The sequence below is a fragment of the Dendropsophus ebraccatus genome, chromosome 11 (assembly GCF_027789765.1).
Source record: "Dendropsophus ebraccatus isolate aDenEbr1 chromosome 11, aDenEbr1.pat, whole genome shotgun sequence".
NCBI lineage: Eukaryota > Metazoa > Chordata > Amphibia > Anura > Hylidae > Dendropsophus > Dendropsophus ebraccatus.
The window spans coordinates 75,085,938-75,112,011 of record NC_091464.1 but is presented as its reverse complement, the minus strand read 5'-3'; the positions used below and the strand labels follow the sequence as shown (position 1 = coordinate 75,112,011).

General features: G+C 41.4%; 1 long non-coding RNA gene across 2 annotated transcripts; it reads left to right on the top strand.

The window, feature by feature from the left end:
* Window positions 1-342: 342 nt before the first annotated feature.
* LOC138767751 (uncharacterized) lies at window positions 343-25,698 on the top strand. Of its 2 annotated transcripts, none has more exons than XR_011358845.1 (3): window positions 343-397; window positions 520-648; window positions 25,581-25,698. It is a non-coding gene; the product is annotated as an uncharacterized lncRNA (long non-coding RNA). The 2 variants fall into 2 exon arrangements; XR_011358844.1 differs by lacking the exon at window positions 25,581-25,698 and adding an exon at window positions 19,024-19,257.
* Window positions 25,699-26,074: the final 376 nt, after the last annotated feature.

Here is a 26,074-nt window from a genome sequence, read left to right as displayed (position 1 = left end):
GTAGGGAAGGAGGGGCCCCATACAATTTTTGCTGTGGGGCCCCATGAATCCTAGCTACACCCCTGGCTAAGAGACAGGTATCATTTGTTTTATCTCCCCATCAGCTATCGGCCTGCTCAGAGCCTGATGCAGAGCTGACAGAGTCCCTTTAAGTAAGAGTATAATATAATTGATAGACTAATAACCAGGAGAATACGTAAAGGAGGGAGGCTCTGTCCTTGGTAATAGACAGCAGTGAGTGTGAATGTCATAAGACGTGTTAAGCTGATAGAGGAAGTGGTAAGTGTGACATAGACTTCCTCTGTATGTGTGCACTTTATCTAGTACTCCTTCGCCTCGCTCACTCCATTACGTCAGGGCTGCTGTTGGGAAGCAGAAAGGCCATCTGTATCATCAGGTAAGGGGGAAAAGCTCTCACTACTCCCACACTACACCAAGCTGTCTATGCAAATCACAGCCCAGGGGATTTTAAGTACATTGCTCATACAGATATTTTTTTTTGCCCCCGAACTTTTACAGAACACCATTTAGAGGAATGATAAGAATCCCTTTTCGTATCGATGACACTTTGGAAACTCCACCACCGTGGCCACATAGGTCATGGTTGTATAATCATATGTCAAGTATCCTGTAAATGGGGCAGCAAGGGTAAGCATGCCTTTATCTGTGTCTCTGTGGGCGTTCCAGCTGATGGGGAACTACAACACCCAGCATGCCCTTATTGCTCCCAATAGTAGTGGGAAACTAAGATGTACAGCATAATATCGCTCAATACTTCAACTTATTACTGTATTGTAGAGTCTAGATATCTGATCCCTCTATCTATTGCCTTTCATTCTGTTTCCTCTGTACACATATATATGAATGCATTTCATATCTATCTATCTATCTATCTATCTATCTATCTATCTATCTATCTATCTATCTATCTCCTATCTATCATCTATCTATCTATCTATCTATCTATCTATCTATCTATCTCCTATCTATCTATCTATCTATCTATCTATCTATCTATCTATCTATCTATCTATCTCCTATCATCTATCTATCTATCTATCTATCTATCTATCTATCTATCTATCATCTATCTATCTATCTATCTATCTATCTATCTATCTATCTATCTATCTATCTCCTATCTATCATCTATCTATCTATCTATCTATCTATCTATCTATCTATCTATCTCCTATCTATCTATCTATCTATCTCCTATCTATCTATCTATCTATCTATCTATCTATCTATCTATCTATCTATCTACCTATCTATCTCCTATCTATCTATCTCCTCCTATCTATCTCCTATCTATCTATCTATCTATCTATCTGTAGTAATATAAGCAGCACCAATAAGAGAGCGAGTGCCAGCAGATGGGTCCCAGACCAAGGACCAAAGTCAGCTATCAGAAAATACTCTGCAGCACTCCAACGTATGTGGAAAAAACGTGGAAGAATTTATTCCATGAAAAGATAGTTCACAGCAAACAAGGTGAAAAAAGCATGACGTTTCGGCCTTACGCACTTGAAAATGGCGAAACGTCATGCTTTTTTCACCTTGTTTGCTGTGAATTATCTTGTCATGGAATAAATTCTTCCACGTTTTTTCCACATACGTTGGAGTGCTGCAGAGTATTTTCTGATATCTATCTATCTATCTATCTATCTATCTATCTATCTATCTATCTATCTATCTTTCTTTCTCTCTCTTTCTTTCTTTCTTTTCTATCCTGCATTATACAACTCTTACAAGTGTAATAGAATACCAAATTAGCATATTTGCAAATACATTTGAATATATATATATATATATATATAGATATATTTATATATATATATATATATATATATATATATATATATTTTTTTTTTTTTTTTTAAAGGATGTTTCAGCGTTAAACATTTGTAGCACTTTATTTATACACTAGATATGAATGGGAATCCAGCACTAGTATTACTTGTATCCCTGTCCTGATTTATTATCTGTACATTTCTACACTGTCCCAACTTTGTCACCAGGGAAGCATGAACATCTGACCAAAACTAATAACAGAAACCAACTGACTCTATGGGGGAGATTTATCAAACTGGTGTAAAGGAAAATTGGCTCAGTTGCCCCTGGCAACCAATGAGATCCCACTTTACATTCCTAACAGATTCTTTTAAAAATGAAGGGTGGAATCTGATTGGTTGCTAGGGGCAACTGAGCCAATTCTCCTTTACACCAGTTTGATAAATCTCACCCTTTGTATTTTGGGTAGAAGTACAATGGATATGCACTGGACCAGTAGGGGTCAGACTGCACAGCTGCCTTTTAAAATGTTTTTTTCTATTTCAACTAATATTGGTAAACTTGAAGGGCTCATCAACTCACCACCATTCTGCTGTAAAAACAGTGGTCTGGCTGGTGTATAGCTATAATAAACATTTATATACGCTATGGGGGAGATTTTTCAAAGGGGAGAAGTGTAGAACTGGCTCAGTTGCCCCTCGCAACCAATCAGATTCCACTTTTTATTCTTGACAGATTCTTTGGAAAATGAAAGGTGGGATCTGATTGGTTACTTGGGGAAACTGAGCCAGTTTCACTTTACACCAGTTTGATAAATCTCTCCTTATATCTTTATACATCTACGTTATAGCTATACATTCACCAGGAACCCATACTTAACACCACTTTAACCTAGGCAACGAGCTGTCATCAAATAGGAGAAAGAGCGATATATCAGAAAAAGAAGACAAGTTTGCTAAACAAATATGTTTTCAAAGATATCATCTAACTTGATGAGTCCAACAAGTTTACCTATATTAGCTGAGAATAACCCTTTAAGCGCCATAGTCTTTGGATGGAGCAGTATTTGACCACCACTCTACTCAAACTCCTTCAAGCTGGAGGTGAAGGAGACTAAGACCCCAATCCAGCAATTTATGGGGATTTCAATGGTTTTGATACCCACAGGTATGATAGGACATATATGTTTTAGGCTAAAATCACCGTAAAAACAACTTTAAGTTTGGAGTTCCATTTCGAAATAGAACTATTTAGGACTGTATACATCTAGGGCTCAAAAATTATATGGACCCACCAATATTTCTTGAACACAAGGAGTACACCGATGTAATATTAACCTGACCTTATTGGTTTACTATTTATGGCTTCACAATTATGTAAGATCTAAAGTTTGTATAAGTATAAATAAACTGGCTTCTAACTTCATGGTATGTTCTTGGAACTTCTTGGAAACCGGAGATAAAAATAAGAAGACCCTAAGTGTTGCACGGTAAGAAACAACACACATAGGTAACAAAATAAGTCTAACAACCTCTTTCCAGACAACAGATCTCATTTCCTGAACAGCTCTGTTCCTCATTGATAAAAACAACTGATACTTACCAAGACGTCTTCAGATGCGGCATTAAGTAGTGTCAGTGCTTGTAGACCACATACTTCCTTTACTCCCTCCTGCCTGGCACTGTTACACCAGGTCTTTGTGGTTAGTTTGCTACTTTGCAAGGCTTTCAATCTACATCCTCCTGTTTCTTTTGTAAGAAGTGACACAAAAGGTCAGCCCCAAAGAGCTAAAGACCCTTTTATATATATGAGTAAAAATGAGTCATCCTCTAATTCATATCCCCCACACATTATTCTCGGAAAACAGTCAGAACTTTAAAACTTATAGAACGGGTTGGACTTTCCTTGTGTATGAAAAATGAAAAAATATAGAAAAGTACCAGTCTGGTACAAGGTTGATGAATGACCTATGAATGTGCTTCCCCAGTTTATTCCAAATAATTTTGGTGAAATTCTGAGATGATAAAAGAAATGTTTAGATATTGAGTATAATATAAATTAAAACATAAACATAAGAGTAAAAATAGAAGTAAAGGGGGTGTCCATGTTTATTTTATTTTTTTTATTAATTTAAATTTAATTTTTTTTTATTAAAAAACAAACAAAAAGTATACTTACCTTCTCTGCTCCTCCACCACCACCATTCTCATTGAAACCCCAGAACAACTGTACAGCATTTCTAGGTTCAGGGTTGGTTAGCCCAAAGACTTTCTTGCTCAGTCTATCAGTGGCTGCAATGGGCATTGGACCCCAACCCTGAAAGTGGTGCACAGGACCAGGGTTTCATTAGAAGGGTGGCAGCGGGGTAGTGAGGAAGATAATTATATTTTTTTTCTTATATTTACCACTTACCTGAGCAGCATTGCCCAAAACATTACCCTGTAAGAAAGAAGACAGATTGGTAGGACAACACACATCCTAATGCTACAGCAATAATCCTGATATGCACTGATTGCTTCATATTGATGACTTAAGATATCACAAGTTAAAGATTAGTCACATGTTTTTGTGAATTGATTAAATGGAAGTAAAATGAATGTTAAAGCAGTTTATGATAATCTCCAATTGTGTTGTGTGTACAGTTCCTAGGCAATACAGTGTGTCCATGGTAACAGACTACAAACAAACCTAAAAGCGTACCTGGCATTAGACATGTTAATAGTTTTCATCAGTCAGGGTGTGAGTGTTCAGACCGTGACTGATCAGAAAAAATGAGTGGAGAGACAACTGTATTGTGGTGTGTTCTTCGCCCTCTCTATGTCCGTCTGACCCGGACGGCCCCATAGACATACAGGTCACATAACACAGAGCCGGGAGAGAATGCGTTCAGACCTCAAAACTTTTGCCATGTCTCTGTGAGATGTCAAAGTTTTTTTTTTTAAAAACATACTCTTTAGATAGTCTGATCATGTAAAACTCTCACTCTCATCTGTAACCTAAGTTTTGACTAATATGTAAGATTTGAGGATAAAAGGTTTGTTTGCAGTCTGTTACCAAGGAGAAACACATAGGATCTGTAGGCACAAATATAAGATAATTTTCATTTAAAGGGGTTGTTGGGGCAAAATAAAAACAAAAACAAAAAAAAACCGAGGCAGCTTGTTTTCTCTGATTCTCATTTTCTGTGACTTCACGACTCCACAGTAAGTACTCGCCCAATAAGTGGTTGCTGGTTGCAGTGGTGTCCCCCTCACTCGCCTATTGGCTGATCAGGCACTTCCTTTGGGGCTGTGACATCACCGGAACCAGGAGATACAGGAAACCAGCAGGAGACAGGGTGTGGGAACGCAGCAGCAGTGCTGGACCAGGACAGATGAGGGGCACTTGTTTATTATATTTGCACTAACCCCTGCTGCCCAACCTTTTTTTTTTTATTCTGCCTAGACAACCCCTGCTTTATTTTTTAGCTACACTAGGACAATGATCCCCCATTCATGTTGCTTGTGTTATTTGGAGACTGGCACTCATTCAATAAATTAATGAGAGTGTGATCACATCAATTGTCTATAGGTAAGGAAATCCTTTTCATTTTACATCATATCCTGTATAGAGTTAGACACAAGTAGAGAAGCAAATTGTACCATCCAGTGGGTGAGAAAAGCAGCTTCTAGAATGGGGCAAGGCAGTGCTTCTTGGGGGCAAGGCTTTTTGAATGCAGATAATGGCATATTTGCCGAATAAACCCAATTACAAAGTTTCTTAAAATCGCCTGTACTATTAATTTCTGCAAAAAAAAGAGAAAAAAAAACAACAGTGACACTTTAAGGCTCCTAGATTATTTTCAGTGTTTGATTTTATGTATATTTTATACAGGTATACAGTACTTATAAGCTTCTTTCACATGAAACTCCTTGGGATTTACTAGACCCAAGGGATTTTTATTATACAGGGCGTCCATGTGATGATTTAGTCAGGATTTCCCTGCTCTCAACAACAAGAGAAGAAAGAGACTTCTAAGATTTTCCTTTTTTGTGTCATTAGACACGATTTCCAATAAAGGATTGAAAATTGCCACCATTTGTAATATAATTTCAGAGCAAGTTTGCAAATACCTTAGAGATCTATCATTGGGCTCCAGATGAAACTCATTACTTAACATTAAAACTGGGTCCAATATTGTGGAGAAGTACGCTGGGTTCCTTAGGTTTAGGCTCTCAGGTAGCTTATTGTCTTGACAAATATTACGAAGAGGCATCAAACAGCCTCTCGGCACCAGACCAGACGTAGACTTGCATTGTACCAAATCTGGATCCATCATACAAAATCTGGATCCATACCAAACAAAATCCACTGACAATCATGGTGCTATTTTTGGAAGAAAGCACCAACTATGACTTAAGAAAATGCCATCATAATCTCCTGCTTAAACTACTGTAACATCCTCCTCTCTGGCCTTTCATCTAACACCCTTGCTCCCCTTCAGTCTATCATTAACTCTGCTGCCCAATGAATCCACCTCTCCCCTCGCTCTGCCTTTGCCAATCCCTTCACTGGCTCCCCATTGCCCAACAAATTTATTTTAAATTGTTGACCATGACATACAAGGCCATCCACAACCTGTCCCTTCCGTATATCCCTTACCTGATATTCGGTTACTGTCCCTCCCGCAACCTCCAATCCCTCAATGACCTGTTCACCTCCAACCCATTCACAGAGCAGAAAAGGTCTGCTCTCACACATGTCCAATAGCTGCCCAATGTCGCCGCAATATTAATAACATCGAGCAACTATTAAACTTCACCTGCAACATACTTCTGGCCCCCTCTGATCACAGAAGTTATCAACCAAGCCTTCCAACCAAGATGGCCAGATGGACGAAGTGTAATGCCAAAGAGCAGAACAGGGACTACCTTTTCTGCTCCCCAGATAACCCCCTTAACTCTGCTGCCCAACCAATCCACCTCTCCCCTCACTCCTCCTCTGCTGATCCTTTTACAGGCTGGCTGTTGCCGTAAATTCAGTTTAAAGTATTACCAATGACTTACAAGGCCCTCCTTGACCTATACCCTCCATACATCTCTAACCTGATCCTCACACAGTCTAGAAACCTCACAAGACCTCTGTCTGGACTCTCTCCTTGGCCTTCTCCAAGATTTCTCATGAGCTTCCCCCATTTACTTGAACTCACCCACCATCAACACCTTGAAAAACAAGTTATCCCTTTAGACTAGGCTACAAACTACAATCACCCTGCTGCCATCTCACCACACTGTGACCAGCTGCTCACCATACCTACTGTCTCCTCCCTTTAAAGACTGTGGGCCCTTGCGGTCCTGTCCTCCTATGTACCAGTCTGTCATTTACTTTAAAAAAGAGCTAAAAAGAGCTGAAAAAGAGTTAAAAATTAAAAACTAAAAATTTTTGTAACATTTTCAAATATACTACAACTGTTGGTTATCCCATCTTTATTACAAGGTATTGAACTGCTATCAGACCCATATGCATGTGTATACCTCATTTATTATATAAAGGGGGTTTCCTCTAAACCGTCGTCATTTTTATACTAGACATATAATAAAATGAGCATTTTTGACCACTGCCTCAGCCCAGCGAAAGCTCAGAAACAACACTCACTGTTTGGCAATGATAAAGCTCAGGGGTTTGACATTTACGTAGGTTTTTTCCCAAATCAGTGTACTCATCTTAATCATACAGTACATTAACCATGGAATACACATAGGACAGAGCTGTCACTTAGCAGTTGACAATTGTTGGTAAGTTCCCATCATCTCAGGCTTGTATAGAAAGCCACATATATCACCTATTACACACGTAATGTAAGGTCTAGGATAGAGGGTATCTGTGTCTTGTCATCATCGAAAGACTCAAAAGCCATTGAAGGATGAAGGGGCTCACTGAGACGTATCGGCGTGACTCATGTAGTTGTTATGGGTGGAGACCTTAGCAACGTAGGACACAATCATTTCACCCTATATCTAAACTTTTTGCGTCAATCTACTCTTGTATTGTGTGAGACCACAATGAGGACCATTGTCAGAGGTCCTTTCAGAGTCTGCCCACATCTTGGCTCTCACAAAATATGTGCTTAGGAAGAGCCTCCCTTTACCAGCACAGGATGCACAGTGGTGGGCTGTAGATGTACCAAGTGCCCGGAAAGACACACAGGTCCCTGTGGTGGTTACCCACCAGATCTTGGTTAGCCTACTTTGCACCACAGGGAGTTGAATATTAGACATCTTAGCAAACTGTATAACAGCTCTCCACAGCCGTCCTTCCAGCAGTCTCTAGCTGTGATGATCTGTGTAGCAGTCTCTCTAGCAGTCTCTAGACCCCAAATGCTTGTACCTTACTAGTGGCAATAAAAGTGCATCCAGCCATGCAGTGTATCATCCAATCCCAGTATAGAGTGCAGTCCCAGTCCTATCCCAGTCAAGTCAGCTCTCAGTAGAGTTCAGTGACCTCTAGTCCACTAGCAACTCTTCAGAAAGTCTGATTTATTCTCAAAGTGGGCTTACCTGACCCACCTAGCTATTATATGCGTTCTTTTTGGCATGGTCACAATGGCTTCACTGGCTTTTATATAATTAGGACATCAAACCCCACAGCAATCGTCAAACTGATCTGGTGACGGTTATGGGCCCCATTACACTGGAGGGTAGTAGGTGAATTCTGGTCACACATTGTTTACTCTTCTTCACCTCAACTCAACCATGCATTTTGGGAGCCTTTTTTTTATGTATTTTGAAGTTTGTTTGCGATTTATTATGCTGTGTGAATCTACTATAAGCTATACTTTCTGGCTCCACCCATCTCCTGGATTGCCCCACCTCCTTTTTGAGCCCAGCCCAGGAGAGGCCAGCCCTACTGCCTCTATCTAGTTTTATTTAATACAAACTACATAATATTGGGAATTGCAGTCTGGTTTCGTTCTGTCTTTGATAGTAGTATATTTCTAGCATATTCCCGGCACATTGGCTTCAGTGTCTTATTATTATATATGATTGCCTCGGAAAATTACTGCTATCATGAAAGGTAATAGGGGAGCGTAGGCGTTGGGAAACCAATTTCTCTTCTTTTTCTGACATTGTTTATGGTTTAAAAATGTCATTCATGGTATCTACGGCACATTAAAACTTTTTTTTATAATGATACCATTATATAAACATAATAAACACCCTATTATTACCTCATCATGCTCCCCCAGTGCCCCTTTGCTGGCTTTCAGGTTGCCCGCTGGCTACTGCTACCACTCCCAAGACAATCTTTTGTCTAGAACTTACAACCCACTCCACCAATCACTGGCTGCGGAGCTGACCTGTCTCTGTCAGTGATTGGCTAAGTGGGCTGTCAAAGTTCTGGAGTACCCCTTTACTATTCAGAGAACAATGGCTGGCAATGACTAAATGTGATAGTAACTGAGCCGAATAACAGAACAGTTAAAAGAGGCAATTGGGTAGTGGCCCAGTATGGGCCCCTTATTGTACCTGAGTAAGGTAACTCCCACGGGTTCACACAGTATTCACTGTAGTAAGTGTTTTTCCCACTAGGTGCTGCTCTGTCTTGTATGAAGTATGTGAAGCACAGCTGGAGGAGAATAAAGGATTAACTGTTTTCATGTCATGTGTGTTGTTTTGTCCACTTACAGGTGCAGGTGCTTTCCCTCCAGTTTTTATCCTAACCACTGTCTCCTTTCTTTTTACACACACAGACCCACCAATCACAGCACGGTTTAGTCAGACCCCTGTAGGAAAGAGTTAGCTCCTGGTGGGAGGAGTTAGTCTAGTCTGTCTACAGTTAGTGTGTCAGAAAGCAACAAGAACCAAGTCTCTGCTGAAGTTAAGCCAGGGCCTGGCTTAGGCCAGGTCCCATGTCAGGGACCCAGGCAAGCAAGTTATCAATTTTCTGTATGCCGGGCCGACGTTGGGGGGGGGGGGGGGACAGGGCAATTGCTCAGGGCCTCCATCCCCCAGGGGCCCCCTACCACTGTTACAGTGTGTGTCACAGGCAGGAGCTCACAGACAGCGTTCAGCAGCGTTTGCCAGTGATCCCTGGCTACCGCTAATGGCTGCTATCAGGGGTCTGCAGGTTGCTGGGCTCCCGGTGTGTGCTCCGTGTATATAGCTCCCTCCCCTCCCCCTCCCTCCAGTTCCTCTTACTGCACGCCTGACCTCTGTCCTGTACTGTGTGAGCTCCATCCTCCTCCTGGGGGTGAAGTCTACAGGCTGTCTCACATCCTGCTTCTGCCATAGGGGGATGCACCACTACACCCAGCATGCTTCTGCTGCCATAGGGGTATGCACCACTAAACCCAGCATGCTTCTGCTACCATAGGGGGATCAGGGCCATATTTACCACTAGGCACCCGTGGTCCAGTGCCCAGGGCAGCACCTTGCAGGGGGGGCAGCACCAGGGAGCAGGGTGGAAAAACAACTTTTTTTTATGTTTTATTTTTTTTTTTAGTCTCCCACCTCCCATTTAGACTTGCCAGTAAATCTGGTGTCTTTTTGAGGAGGAGGAGGAGGAGGAGGAGGAGGAGGGCGGGGGGGGGGGGGGGGGGGGGGGGGGGGGGGGTTATAGTTGAATTGTTCACGTCTGGTGGTATTACCAACCAATCTACAAATTCCTTCAGACAATTTGCAGACGGCTCTAATCATTGTTTAACGTGGAAGTTTGTTTATGTTTTAAGCAGTTAAAGAACAGGAAAAATGTGATTCAGGAAATGTTTCTAAATGTAGAGAAATGTATGTGGCCGAAACCACGCTCCCCAAGATGGGGCGTCTTCAGGTTTAGTGCCTAATGTAGTATAGTATGTGTTACATGTCAGGTGTATGCTGTATGGACTGGATGGTTTGGATTTGTATAATGTGTTTCCATGGATGTGTTAGTGTATGTGTCTATATTATATAATGCCACAGATGTCTGAGCAGTGGCAGAAGTGTTCAGGTGAAGTCACCATAAGGGTATGTTCACACTAAATTAGGCAGAATCCTGCTTGCCTCAGTGTGCCATAGTCCATCTATGTGAGGGCTTGTGCGCCTCCGCTGCCGCTGCTCTCCGGTTGAATAATTGGCTTGTCAATTCTTTAAGTGAAGATTGGTGGATGGGGAGGCGCACAAGCCCTTACAAAGATGGGTTATGGCACACTGAGGCAGGCAGGATTCCTTAGCGGAGAATTTTGCCTAATTTACTCAGTGTAAACATACCCTTAGGGCCAGTTCACACTGAGCAAACACGGCACAATTCTGCGGCGGAGCTCTCTGCCACGGAATCCCGCCGTGCTCAGTGTCCTGCTTTGAGTGAATGGGAGAGCGCACGCTCGTCCGCTCCCTCTCCTCTCCGCTCGAAGAATGAACATGTTAGTTCTTCGAGCGGAGAGCTGCGGCAGCGGACGAGTGCGCGCCCTCTCCATTCACTTACAGCAGCACACTGAGCACGGCGGGATTCTGACGATCTTGTTCAGTGTGAACTGGCCCTTAGGGTACTAACACACATACCATATCTGCAGCAGATTCTACGCTGCGAAATCCGCTGCAGATCCTGCCCATTCAATTCAATGGGATGACATACTCACAGCGGGATTGTCATCCCGCTGCAAGTATGTCAAGGTCAGTGCCATTAACCCCTGCAGGCCAGGAACATACTTTACTGGGTCCCCGCTCTGGCTTGCTTCAAGGGCTCCCAGCGTCTCCCGGCGCTCAGCCAATCGGTGTGCTGCGGCGTAGCAGGTATCCAGGCCGCGGGGGTTAATGGCACTGACTTTGACATATTCGCAGTTGGATGACAATCCCACTGTATGTCATCCTATTGAAGTAAATGGGCAGGTATCCGCAGCGGATTTCACTGTGAACTCACAGCATAAAATCCACTACGGATGCGGATACGGATGCTGCGGATGTTGCGGATGTGTTTGTACTCTCAACTGCATAGGAGCTGCAGCCATTCTCTGGTCTCATTAGTACAATGTAATTGCTGCACGTGACCGCTGAGACCAGTGATTGGCTGCAGCTCCTATGAATAGCTGATGATAATGGTGCGTTTACACGAAACGATAATTGGCCCGATCGTATGATTAACGATGTCGGAGTAACGATTTTTTTTTCATAACGATCAGCGTTTATATGGTACGATATATCGTACGGAAAATTCATTTTGCGATCGCTTAAGCCTATCTCACACATTGGTTAAATTGGCGAACGACTGTTCACACGGAACGATCTGCGTATTTTTTGCGAACAACAAATGACGATTTGATAACATGTTCAAAGATCAAAATGAACGATTTCTCGTTCGTCGTTTGATCGTTCGCTGCGTTTACACGTACCATTATCGTTCGAATTTGATCGTTATCATGCAAATTCGCACGATAATCGTTACGTGTAAACGCACCATTACAGTAATATTGGTCTGTATATAGTGTATATAGAGTCATTATGCAGAGGTCACTCTATGGCAGTTATATTGGTCTGTATATAGTGTGTATAGAGTCATTATGTGGCGGTCACTCTGTGGCGGTAATATTGGTCTGTATCAAGTGTGTTTTTGGGGTTTTGTGCGGTAGTCCCTCTACGGTGGTAATATTGGTCTGTATATACTGCATATATACAGTGAGTCATTATGTGGCAGTCACTCTATAGGGGTAATATTAGTCTGTATATATAGTGTGTTTTAGGGTCATTATGCGTTGGTCATGGAGAGGTGATATTATTGGTCTTTACATGTGTGCGGTTTCTTCAGTTACAGTACATTTGGTCCTGATATAGTGATATATATTTTTTAAACAATGCATATAAATAGTTTTTGTGTGTCAGTCTTTTACGACACCAGCAGCAATCCATGTAACCTTCTGAACTGACTGACTGTGACTAAGAGCCCTAATAATAATTGTCTGAATCAGGCCGATTCCGCTGACAACAATCAGCTAAAGAGCCAATCCTCAGCTGACAGCTACACATCGCTACATGTAATAGTGAGTGGCCACTCACTTCAAAAACAGGACCAGAAGTGTGAGCTGCAGCTGTGCTGAGCAGGGTATCACACAGACAAGGTCTGAGGACACCGGGGAATGTGATCAGTATCATGGCCACTTTCTTCCAGAGACAGCCCCACTCTTGTCTCCAACTTGGGCGGGGTTTTCTGCTCAGTTCCATTAAAGTGAATGGAGCTTAATTGCAAACTGCACCTGAACTGGAGACAAGAGTCGTGTTGTCTTTTAAAGAAAGTGGCCATGTTTTTGTAGCACTGGATAACCCCTTTAAGTAATAGCTTTATTATCTACTATATACAGCAAGGGCTGCACGGACATTGCTAGTGATGTCCATGCAGCCCTTGCTGCATAGTAATCTGTAAGCAAGATCTGCTATATTGGTGCTAACTTATCCAGAGTATCAGACCATGTAATACCCGAACCTGTCACGAGCAGCGGGTACCACTGATTAAAGTGTATGGGGACCTTAAATTGTTGCTATAATATTTCAACATTTGGGGCCCCACCTTCAACTTTGCCCAGGGCCACATGTAGTCTAAAACTGGCCCTGTCTGTATGCAAGCCACAGCCACTATGCAGTGCTGAAAAGTACAAGGAGTAGAGACGCCACACAAGTCCATGCCAGGAACACGAGCGTCTTTGCTAAGGGACCAGTCTTTTCTTCTCAAACACTGCAAGGAGCAGGAGGTACGTCTCAAAGGAAACACAGCAAGAAGCAGGAGGTGCGTCTATAGAAATTCCCAGCTGAAGGAGTTTACACAAGGCCCTTATTCTCTCAGTCAGTCTCTATATTCTCTTCAGTTCAAACTGTTCCAGGCAGAGTACAGTACTAAATTGGACAAGGCCCTTCAGGCACGCTCTCTCCTCTCCTCTCTCTTCTGCTTAACTTTCTCTCACAAGCATCTGATTTCTACCTCAACCATAAGCACCTGAGTAACCTCAAGTATTGTTTATGGCACCAAACTGTATTTTTGTCAAGTATATCTGTATTGCACTAAGCTTCTTCAAGTAAACTGTTTTATTTTCAAAGTATTGGACTCTGGCCTATCCTTGCGCACCTGCACTTATACACACCTACACTTGGGTTAAACCTTTCTCTGCGGGTGGGGCCCCAAACTGTCCAGGGTGGGTCGTATACCACTCCAGGCTACCGTGACAAGTACCCAAGAGAACCTAGACCCACTCAGCTACCACACCACTGTACCAGCTGACCCTGCAATAAACCAGACCCCCTAGGTCATTTCCCGTTGTACCGCAACTGCACAAGGACCTCCACAATTATAGACCTCTAAGTATTTCCTTTATATCAAAGAATACCTGACTGTTTGACCTGGCTGTGGTGGGCCACCAGTATTTATCCAGCCATGCATTGCAATGGGCTCATATAAAGTTAGCAAAAACATCATCTTTATTATTATTTTTTTTTAACAATATTTTATTAGTGGCTTATGTAATATTTGAACATACATATTGAAAATTCATTACATATTCAAAAAGAAAGTCGCTCACAGGCAACAAAGGATTGTATGTTTACAATATCATACAGATACAATGAGCCTTTGTAATAACCTTAAAAGACATATTATCATATACAATATAACGTAGTCTTACCAAAAACATAGGTAGAAAAACAGTAACCTATAATATCACCTTAAAACATGGTATAGATGTCAGATATTCAAATATGCTACCAATAGAATGGAGAGAATTGTCTTTAACAGAGAAAGGGAAAAGCTTAAGATATTTGGAGTGCTCCCAGAGTTCCCTTTTGGGCGGCCATGCAATACCAATCAGTGTCCTTAAATTGATTAATGACAGAGTCTCTCTCTTCTATAGTAAAATCATGAATTAGAAATTGTGTCCATTTGGACATAAATGTTTTTGTTGATTTTTCTTTGGTGCGCAATACATCCAAAAGTTCCCAATGAAAGATCTCCTTCAGAGCGGAGATTACCTCAGAAATGTCTGGTAGAGTATCCAGTATCCAGTGTCTTAATAAACATTTCAGGGAAACTAATAGAGTTAAATGAATTCCTTTAGAAGTAAGTAATTTAGGAGAGGGAGTAGTAGAGTCTATATCAATAAAATGAAAAAGATGGTATGGCATGGCCCCAAGTGGACAAAAGATAGAGCCGCACAGAGTCCCAAAATTCCTGCACTCGCGTGCAGGCCCAGGCACAATGAAACAAGTCTGCTTTAGGAAGTGAACATTTCGGACAACTGTTTATGTGAGCAGTGTGGGAGTTGGAAAAATTGAATATTAAAGGCATATTTAGCCTTGTGTATAAAGCGGAAATGTATTTCACGTAGAACCACATTGGGAGTGGCAGAATGCACTAGTTGAGATCCTCTCAATATTTGTTGGGTCAGATCCTCTGAAAAAATTACGGAGGACCATTTTTTTTTAAAAAATTTGTCTAGATAAATTCTTTTGAGAGCGTGATCTAAGTTCTCCATATGTATGTGATAAAGAATTATGAACCGGTGGTGTTCTGCTATGTCCCGCACTCTGGAAGTAAGAAATTCAATTATAGAATCGTATTGAGGTAAATGAAATGAAGACAATTTAAATTGTGTTCTGACGATATCCCATGATAAGAAAGTGCTGGAATTAGTATCCAGCAGATCCCCAACAGAAGAAACATGTGCACTCTGCCACTCTGAGTAGTCCAATTTGTCTGAGTCAGGTGGGTAAAGTGGTGAATGCCACAGAGGAAATCTTTTCGATAGGCAAAAGGGTAAACCATATAATTTTCGTATCGCCTTCCATGTGGCAATGGTGTCTTTAAAGATAACACTTCTCTTAATTTCTGGGGGGAGTTCTGGTAATTTAGCATGTAGCAGGGTGGGTAAAGGCCAAGGTTCTGCTAAAGCTTTCTCAATTAAAATATTGGAGAAATATGACGTGTCCATAATCCAATCTTTAGCATGGCGAAAGAGAGCGGCTAAATTATATAATCTAATATCTGGGCATTGAGCGCCACCTTTAGAAGTAGGGAGACAGAGAGTGGAATAGGCAATACAAGGTCTCTTTGCCAAATAAATTTAGTGAAATATGATTGGAGTAGGGAAACGTCAGAATGTTTGAGTAAAAGGGGTATTGTTTGCATTGGATATAACAGTTTTCCAAAACACATCATTTTGATTAAGTGGGTACGGCCTAGAATTGACAATGGTAGAGATTCCCATCTCTGGAGATCTTGTTTTATTCTCTTAATTATAGGGCGATAGTTCAGGGAATATAGTGTGGAGGGAGTTCTGCCAATCTGGATTCCAAGATAAGTAATATAGGATTTAGCAATGGAGACCCCCACAGGACCCGAAGTAGACCTCTTATGTGGAGTTAGGTAAAGAAGTTGACTTTTATGTATATTGATTCCATACCCAGAGAAGGAACCAAAATTTTAAGGCATCTAATACTGCCGGAACATGTAGATCTGGGTTATCTAAATATATTAAAGTATCATCAGCAAAGCATGTAACTTTGATGACTTGGGAACCAACCCGTATGCCTGAGAAAAAGTCAGAAGAAATAAGATATCTAGCAAGAGGCTCCATTGCCAAATTGAACAATAGAGGGGATAGGGGGCAACCCTGTCTGGTACCTTTCTGTAAGGGAAAGCTATCTGAAAGGAAACCCTTGGTATGAATTCTAGCTTTCGGAGATGTGTATATTGTGGAAATAAAATCTTTGAATTGACCTGTGATACCAAATTTTGTTAAGGTCATGTCCAGCCACTCCCAGCTGATATTATCAAAAGCCTTTTCGGCGTCAGTTGCCAACAGACCTGGAGAGTGGCTGGAACGACCCCCAGATTGGACACCAGATTGGGCCGCTAGTACCGTTCTTATATTAGTGACACCAGAACGTCCTTTTATAAAGCCAACTTGATGGCTGCCTATTAGTGATGGTAGGATGTCTGCCAATCTATTGGTCATAATCTTTGCCAACAATTTTAGGTCTACATTTATTAAAGAGATTGGCCTGTATGAATTAGGAGATGTCGGATCCTTCCCCTGTTTATGTAGTATTTTGATATATGAAGTATCTCCCGAGGGGAGCATGTGATGGTCAGTCAGAATAGTTTGGAAAGTAGAAAGAAGAGTGGGGGAGATGACAGAAGACATAGATTTATAAAATTCCGCACTATAGCTGTCAGGGCCTGGAACTTTGTTATTTTTAAGTGTAGAGATAGTGGCAGTAATTTTCTCCAATGTGACTGGGGCGTTGAGAGAATCAAAAGAAGGGGTATCAAGAGACGGTAGAGTTAATGACTCTAGAAAGTTCTTACCAGCAGCTAAATCAAGCCTATCTTTGGAATATAGTGAGCGGTAAAATTGTTGTAAAAGTTGTGATATGACTTTAGGATCTTTTTGTACATTACCCGCTGTATCTTTGAGAGCAGGGATATGTGTAGTAGGTCTACGTCCTTTAGCAAGGTTAGCTAACATTTTCCCTGATCTATTACCATAGCGGAATAAACGGGATATGTATTGATCTCTATATATAGCATTGAGTTTTTCCTGTGCAATTTCGAAAGCTTGTCTAGCTGCTGTCCATTTAGATTTATTGTCATCTGTAGGGGAAGACAGGAAAAGAGTGTATGTAGAGCGCAGATCTTGGGAAAGTTGAAGATAGTTTTTACTTGCCTCACGTTTCTGGGCAGCCACATAAGAAATTATTTGGCCCCTTAGAACTGCTTTTGCAGTCTCCCAGAAAAGTATTGGGGATTGTGTATGTTCAGCATAGTTAGAATAGAAGTCTGACCACCATTTTTTAAATAGTTTGATAAATGATTCATCATTAGCTAAATGAGAAGGAAATCTCCAAATAATATCGGATCCCTTCTGAAAAATGTCTCTTAATTGTAAACTAACAGGGGAGTGATCCAAAATTACTATATCATGAATTTCAGAGTCTTCTACTCTGCCAAGAGAGTCCGGTGACACTAAACAGTAGTCTATTCTTGACCAGGCCGTTTGGGAGTGAGAGTAAAAAGAGTATTCTCTACCATCTGGGTGTAGATGACGCCAAGAATCAGATAGGGAGGTAGAATTAAGGAAGTTGGATAAAATATTATCTGATGAAGTATATACAGTAGGGGTCTTAGTTCTTTTTCTATCTTCAGTTGTATTAAGAACAGTATTTAGGTCTCCACCAACTATTTTAAGATTATTGTCATCTTGCAGAATGAGGGTTTCCAATTTTTTTAAAAAATCAGGTCTCTGAGTGTTGGGACCATAAACGTTATATATGCTATATTTGCCCGCTGGAGTGTCAATAAGAAGATGACATATCCTGCCTTCATCATCTTGATATTGAGATAATACCGTACAGGCTAAATTTTTATGTGTAAGAATAACTACCCCGCCTTTACGGTTAATAGCTGGTGAACTATAAACAGCACCCACCCAAAAACGTTTGAGTCTGAAATAATCCGATTCAGTTAAATGTGTTTCTTGCAATAATACTATATCGGCCCTAAGTCTCTTAAGGTGTTTCAGTATAGAAGTCCTCTTAGATGGGGAACGTAATCCCTTAACATTCCAAGTGATTAATTTCATAAAATATTAATAGAAGAGGAGGTGTTAAGAAGAGACCCTGGAAGCACAATAACATAGTGGGTAACCCTTTCAGGCAGAAAAAGATGATAGCATGTAGCATATTCAGAAAAACTCAAGGTGATATACCTAAGAATAAAACAGTTAACAATATAAACTAAGCGAATAAAGTGAGATGTGGACTTCACTTTTTTCTTATTGTCCAATGTTCGGAGCATTCGCAAACTCCGCATTATGGAGAAGAAATAAAGAGAAAGAAATAACTGATGGAGAGGTCACATCAACCTCCGCTCCACTAAATGAGTATATATTAAAATGAAAGTTAAAATTAAACCTAAAACCATACAAGGTGGAATTATACATATACATACATATACATGCACACACACACATATACATATATACATACATAAATACATACTTACACACACACACCACCAAATGCATTACTACCTAGACTAAAGAAAACAATAATGTAGTAACAAGGTGTCCCTAATATAGTAGTTAGTCAACATATATAGGGCTAAATAGAGAAAAAATACTCAGTTTTAATGAGCAGCATAGCGTCCAACAGAATAGAGATGGAGTTCATAATCATTCCATTTTTTGTACCGTGTCAGTAGGGCCATCCAAACGTCGTCTCTTGTGCTTGTCTTGAATAGGTGGAGTGAGACCCTTTACATCTTTAAGGGAAGAAATGGCTTCCTCAGGAGAACTGTAAAGAGAGGCTGAACCATCCGATTTGAAAACTTTCAGTATGGCAGGATAAAGAAGAGCAAATCGTATTTGATTTTTTACCAATGTCGAGCAAATGTGTGCGAAAGCTTTACGTTTTTGAACCACTGCTGCGGAGTAGTCATTAAACATGAGGATTTTGTGGCCACGAATTGCAACATCAACTGTAGATTTTTTAAAGCTTTGTAAAATGTTGTTTTTATCATTATAACTCAGATACTTGACAATCACTTGTCTGGGTTTATTTGCATCTTGCTTTTGTTTCGCTGGTGGGGGTCCCACACGGGGAGCTCTTTCCACAGTAATGTGACCGGGGATACCCCAGGCTTGGGGAATTTCTAGAGAACATATAGCATGTAATTGCATGGCTGGAATGGATTCAGGTAAACCTATAATACGTAAATTGTTGCGCCTAGAGCGGTTCTCTAGATCATCAGTCTTTGTTTGCAATGAAGCTGTGACATTCATATTCTGTTGTAGTTTTATTTTTGTAGAATGTATTTCATCTTCTTACAGGCTGACTCTCTCCTGAAGTTCAGTAATCTGTGAGGTGTGTGTTGCTATATCTCCCTGTGGTTGCTAGGGAGGAAACTATAGTGGCCTCAAGAGAGGATTTTATGTCATTTAATATCATCTTGGACACTTGAATTGCCAGTGCCTTGCAAGACATATTTAGTCCTGGTATTATGGTGTCACAGAGGTCCGGCACTGGGGTTTGTGAGGTATGTGTTTCCTCTGTGTGTGCCTCAGCAGCAGCACCTCGTGTCGGCGCCATCTTAGGTGTCCCTGTGACAGAGCTGTGAGGTAAATGAAGGAGGGCTTATGGGGAGGTGTATAACTGGTTCCCCGCTTAATGAAGTGGTGCCTCCGACTCCTCGGCACTTAGAGAAGTCAGAGATGTGGTCCGGCAGGGCCGGTAATGTCAGGAGTCAGAGTGGGAAGCGATATTATGAGTGAAGGGTGGAGGAGCTCACTCACACTGCTGCCATCCCATACGCGCCGGATCTGGAAGTCCTCAACATCATCTTTATAAGGGCAGCAAAGAAAAATACAGAGAAACAAATGTGGAATTAAAAAAAAATATATACAAGGAATATTATTTATGCACTTACAGATATAGTTTAATCATCAAAATGTACCCATAGATCTGGTGACATGCTGCATTTCAACTTATGGGGTTCCTGGCATAACGCATAAGTCTTTTTGAATATGGCAATCCCTTCTGGAGTCGCTGGACATATGTGAATGAATCCTTAGTGCTTTTAAGATATTTCCGACATCGAAGTGACCATTTTCCAACAAAAGCTCCAATGTCCCATCTGCCTGTTCTGTTAACTATAAGAAATACACCGCTCCAACATAGCCGCCATATGCATCATACATATGGGATATGCTGTGACATTAGCAGTATCTATATGCCCAGCCACACAATACATTATTGGGAAGGGAACATTTACCAGCCTCAATTCAAATCTAGATTGACCTATTACTATTTACAACCATACAATGTAGATATGATGACTTTCATTCAGCTCACATACATTTGGGTGTTTCCACCCTTGTTGATGAAGAAGACAATCTGATTTCCATCCGAATGTTCCCAACACACTTCCCTATTATTATTATTTCCTATCAAGGTATGCTGGTATTTATACATGGTATACGTTTGGCTAACAGAATAGAATTTCAATATTTGCAGATGATACTAAGCCCTGTAAGGTAATAACACAGAGGAGGATAATATCACACTACCGAGAGATGTGGGGAGGATGGAGGCTTTCACTGAGACATGGCAACTTATGACGGTGGATAAGATGTGCACTTATGTGCTAGATAACAGAGCGCTCGGTAACTGCACAGAAGAGGGGTAGTGGTGGACAGTAAACTTTAGTAACCAGTGCCAGGTGGCTGCTGCCCAGGCCAATAAAATCATGGGAAACATGATTCATGTACTGTATGGGATCAAACTGCAGAAAGATCTGAAAGTAGGTCACCTGGGTCTTATTGGAATGTTGATAAAGAGATTCGATCTGGAAAAAAAAATCATGGTAGGAATAAAAAATTGCATAGCTGCTTATAACAAACCATAAGAAATCTCATAGAAAGGACATGGCTGGTCTGGAGCGGAGAAGGGGACTTAAAGAGGATGTACCATCAGGTACACTTTCTTTAAAATTACACATAAATCAAATGGCGCCAGAACAGGGACGCCGTTTGAACCGCGTCAAGATTCCCGTGTACGGCACCACTGTATTCACGTGGGAATCGCGCCATAGTTCAAAAATAGGACTGCGGCACCGGCTTCCCTGTGCTGGCGCTGTTTGATCCATGTGTAATTTTAAAGAGAGTGTACCTGATGGTAAATCCTCTTTAAAGTGAAGTAAAGTAACAAGGCAGAGTATCAAGCTTGTAGCTAGCCTTTTTCTGCACCCAGTGCAAAGACTAGGTTTGGCAACACCAAACTTATACATACTAAACTATACCCCCCTCAGTTTAATTTAATATACACTGTGTCCCCTCATTTAGTTATAATGCACTGTGCCCCCCAATGTGGCATCATGCACTGCGCCTCCTCTTAAAGAGGCATAATACACTGCATAATGCACTGGGCCCCCTTAATACATCGCGCCCCACCCCACTGAGGTATAATGCATTGCACTCCCCAGCCAATGACGTATAAAGCACCATATCCTTGAAAAAAAAGATGGCATCCAGCAAAGCAGTGTTTTTTATTTTGGGCTGCAATAAAAATTGTGCACAGGGGCAGCCCTAAGGATGGATTCAGCCTTAAGGCTGCCTGAAAAACATTTTGTTTTTCAGGACTTCCTAGGGCTGCATCCAACTTCTTTGGCCACTGGTAATCCAATTCTGTACGCTTGGGTTAGGACGAAGCCGAGTGTGCTCAAGGTAAAGCCAGAAACGGACTATAAAAAGAGAACAGGTCATAAAAGAAAGATTGAGATTTCTCTTCTTTTCAGATCCATCCCTGGCTTTGGCTTCAAAAATCTGTCAGAGGGGCTGAGTATCAAGGAAAGCTGGTGCCCCCCCTCCCCTAACCCTAACTCTCCCACTTTTCTAGGTCAGGTGACACCCCCTGCCCACCCTTCCCTTTGCCTCTGTATAGAAGAGCAGGTCCTCGCCCTATGCGTTACATTACCATTGCTTTTTCAGCATGTTTGCACTGTGATTCCCACAGACTTGCATACTTTATGGCCATAAAAAAAATCCTCCCATAGGTTTTACTATGAATTCCTGGATAAACTGGTCTAAAATCCATAAATTATAGCATGTGACGGGCCGGTAATTTCCACAGAGTTACATTTATTCGAAATTACTTACATTTAGGTGATTTATACGCTGCAGGATCCACAGCCGCCCTTTGCCTGCCCGAGACATTTACACCTAGAAACCCAAACATTTGTTTCTAAAAAAAAAAAAAAAAAAAAAAAAAAAGTTTATCGAAGTAACCATGGAAACCGAGTGTTACTCAGATGTGAAGCCTAGTTTCTGTTTCATTGCCTTGTCGTTTCTCTGGCGTTATTGTAGATACATACATGTTGCCATGGAAACTAAAGATGGATGCCAATACAATGCAACGTGTGCTACAATGATACAAACAAAATAAATGTGAATGGATGGTTACCATATGGAATATACAAAGAGAAGATACAACGTGCCATCCTGGATGCTTGAGCAGAAACGTATCGTGAATCAACCTGTGCAACATTGGCACTGTCATTTTGGTGTTTGACCGGAAAAAGCAACAATGCTGAGGATTTTTAAATAGATTTAAAACTTTTTTATTACACTTTTTTAGTTCTTCCAGGTGTCTTGCACAAGGAATCATTTGATTGCCTGCACGGTACTCTGCAATGCTATTGTATTGCAGTGTACAATCTTATCTGGGACTTATCTGGGATGCAATAGTAGATCTAACATGGCAGAAGGGCATCAGGGTCACCATCAAGTTAGATCAGCAGCCCACAATTGCATTTCATATGGACCATAACTATATAAACAACAGTAGGGGGATACAGCAAACCAACAGATGAAAAAGTCGGTGGACAATGGCCCAACTCCCTTTGGTGTGTTAGTGAATTAGTTAACAAACACGTGTATGCAGAAACAACCAGAGACACTCAGTTTCTCTAGTCTATCCACTCTATCTACTATGCAGTGCTAGACACTACCAAGGGAGAAGAGTCAGGGATAATCCTGACCCACGCTGTGAACCCGTCCAAAAAAGTGCAGGGCAGTATCCTACAACACAAGAGGAACTAGCCTAGATAGAACAAAGCTATCAGAAGGTCTACTTATTCTGTCTCGCAGTGCAAGTAAAACCGGGAAGTCTTGGACACTTAGCTTCACCCAGGTAACCAAGGCTGGGGCTTGTATCACCTTAGTAGGACAAGTAACTCGACACTGTAGGGCAGAAGGTGGTCAGACATTAGTCTAAACACGGGTACAAGTATCTCTCTCACCTCCAAGTATTTCTCTAATGTTTCGGCAGAGCACAAGTACTACACAAGTACATACTTCTGTGGGTGGCGGTAACGATAGTCCGGATGGGTCAATGGCCACTTAGGACTACCATGACAAGAGCCCAAGGGACCCACTACAACCTGGCAGATCACCGACCATTTCAGGGGGATACAGTCAGCCACTCTACAAAGCAGGTACTAACATCACACCTGTGTGCTAGACTAGCACTGGCATCACAACATTACCATCTCTGGCTGAGCTGTATCATACCACTGATAACATCTCCTTCCCAGTGGTCACCACAATATCATTAAAAGCTGACTGAATGCTCATGTCTCATGTCCATTTAAATACCGGTGGCTCAAGAAGTTGGATGCAGCCAGTGTCGGACTGGCCCACCGAAGGATTGGAGAATCCTCCGGTGGGCCCCCCAGCTCAGGACCTGTAGTACCACTGACTGACATGTAATTTCTCACTGGTTCTTTATTGGTGGGCTGCCGGGATCTTTTCCTCTGGTGAGACCAAGGTACCCCAGTCCGACACTGGATGCAGCTCTAGGAAGTCTGGGAAAATATGAATACATAGGTTGTCTCCATGTTTTCCATGTAGCCTTAGGGCTGCATCCAACTCCTTCAACAGTTGGTATTCAAATGCTGAATAATCTGACTAAAGCATGCTACTGTAATATACTGTAGGTATACATTGTAAGTACATATTGGTAAATTCCTTCCAACATATAGCTTTGTCTCATACTAAAAGATGTAACATAAAAGCAATCTGTTTCATGCTTCACCCAGTTTCATGTTCCTACTCTGTCTACTTGTTCTACAGCCCTGTGTACAAACAACTATATGGCTCTGTGATCTGTCACATTTATGCCTCTACCCCATTGTATATACTTAACACTAGTGATGTCTGGCAGTGCAGACAGTACAGTGGGTTCTCCTAAGAATCTGTAGGAATAGGGTGCTTTATTCACCATCTCCATTACAAATTTGAGAGTGTTGCATGCCTTGACGGACATGAATAGGAGAGTTCCAGAGAATTTTTCTTTTTTAACCAACTGGTGTCAAAATGTTATACAGATTTGTAAATTACCTCTATTAAAAAATCTCATGTCTTCCAGTACTTATCAGTTGCTGTATGCCCTGCAGGAAGTGGTGTATTTTTCCACTCTGAAACAGTGCTCTCTGCTGCCTCCTCTGTCCATGTCAGGAACTGTCCAGAGCAGTAGCAAATCCTCATAGATAACCTTTCCTGCTCTGGACAGTTCCTGACATGGACAGAGGTGACAGCAGGGAGCACTGTGTCAGACTGGAAGGAATATACAATACAATACATTTCCTGCAGCACATACAGCATCTGGTAAGTACTGGAAGGCTTGCAATTTTTTAATAGAAGTAATTTATAAATTTATATAACTTCCTGACACCAGTTTATATGAACGCTAAAATGGGGACCCCATTAAGTCAATGTTATCTGTCATACCTGAAAGCCAGGTGCAAAAGTGAACAGTGCAATCAATGACGGCAGCAATACTCTGCTATGCTAATGGTGCATTTACACGTAACGATTATCGTACGAATTTGCGCGATAACGATCGAATTCGAACGATAATCGCACGTGTAAACGCAGCGAACGATCATACGACGAACGATCCATCGCACATTTTGATCTTTCAACATGTTATCAAATCGTCGTTCGTCGTTCGCAAAAAATTCGCAAATCGTTCCGTGTGAACAGTCGTTCGACGATTTAACCAATGTGTGAGATAGGCTTAAGCGTTCGCAAAACGATCGCACAACGAATTTTCTGTACGATATATCGTACCGTCTAAACGCTGCTCGTTATGAAAAAAAAATCGTTACTCCGACATTGTTAATCGTACGATCGGGCCAATTATCATTACGTGTAAACGCAGCATAAGTCAGCTATATACTGTGCTCCATTTCTTCTTTATAGAGTCCAGCTGGTGGGATCCTAACAGTGTTTCTTCCTCTAGGAGGCGCCATCCATATCACTTGCTATATGGCTCCCGCTCAGAAAACATAAAGCTGCCAGAATTTTTGGAATCGGTTTGGCGAATATTCTAAGACATCTATAAAAGGCAATAACCATTACTGTCCAATAAATAATTTTCAGCCGAATGCTCCCCAGAAAGTGGTTTTGTGATTTGGTTAGGATGGAAATGAGTGAGAAATGTCATGTCTACCCTTGTGTGTTTTATTTTGTATCCAATCTTTGCCCTTGCAGCTTTTATTTCCTCGCATAAACCAGATTTATAATGGCGCCGCTCTTTTCAATATTATTTCTATAGAAAGCAACAATTTTACTTGTATTTGTTCAGTGCAAATTTCATGTTTCCAGCACAGACAAAATGAACAAATATGATAAGGGAGAAGACAAACACTGAAGAGGCTGGCCAACATTTTTAACCAGTATCCCATGAGAATTGTATATTTGCAGTAATATATTCCAGTGTAGTGGAAAATCGCT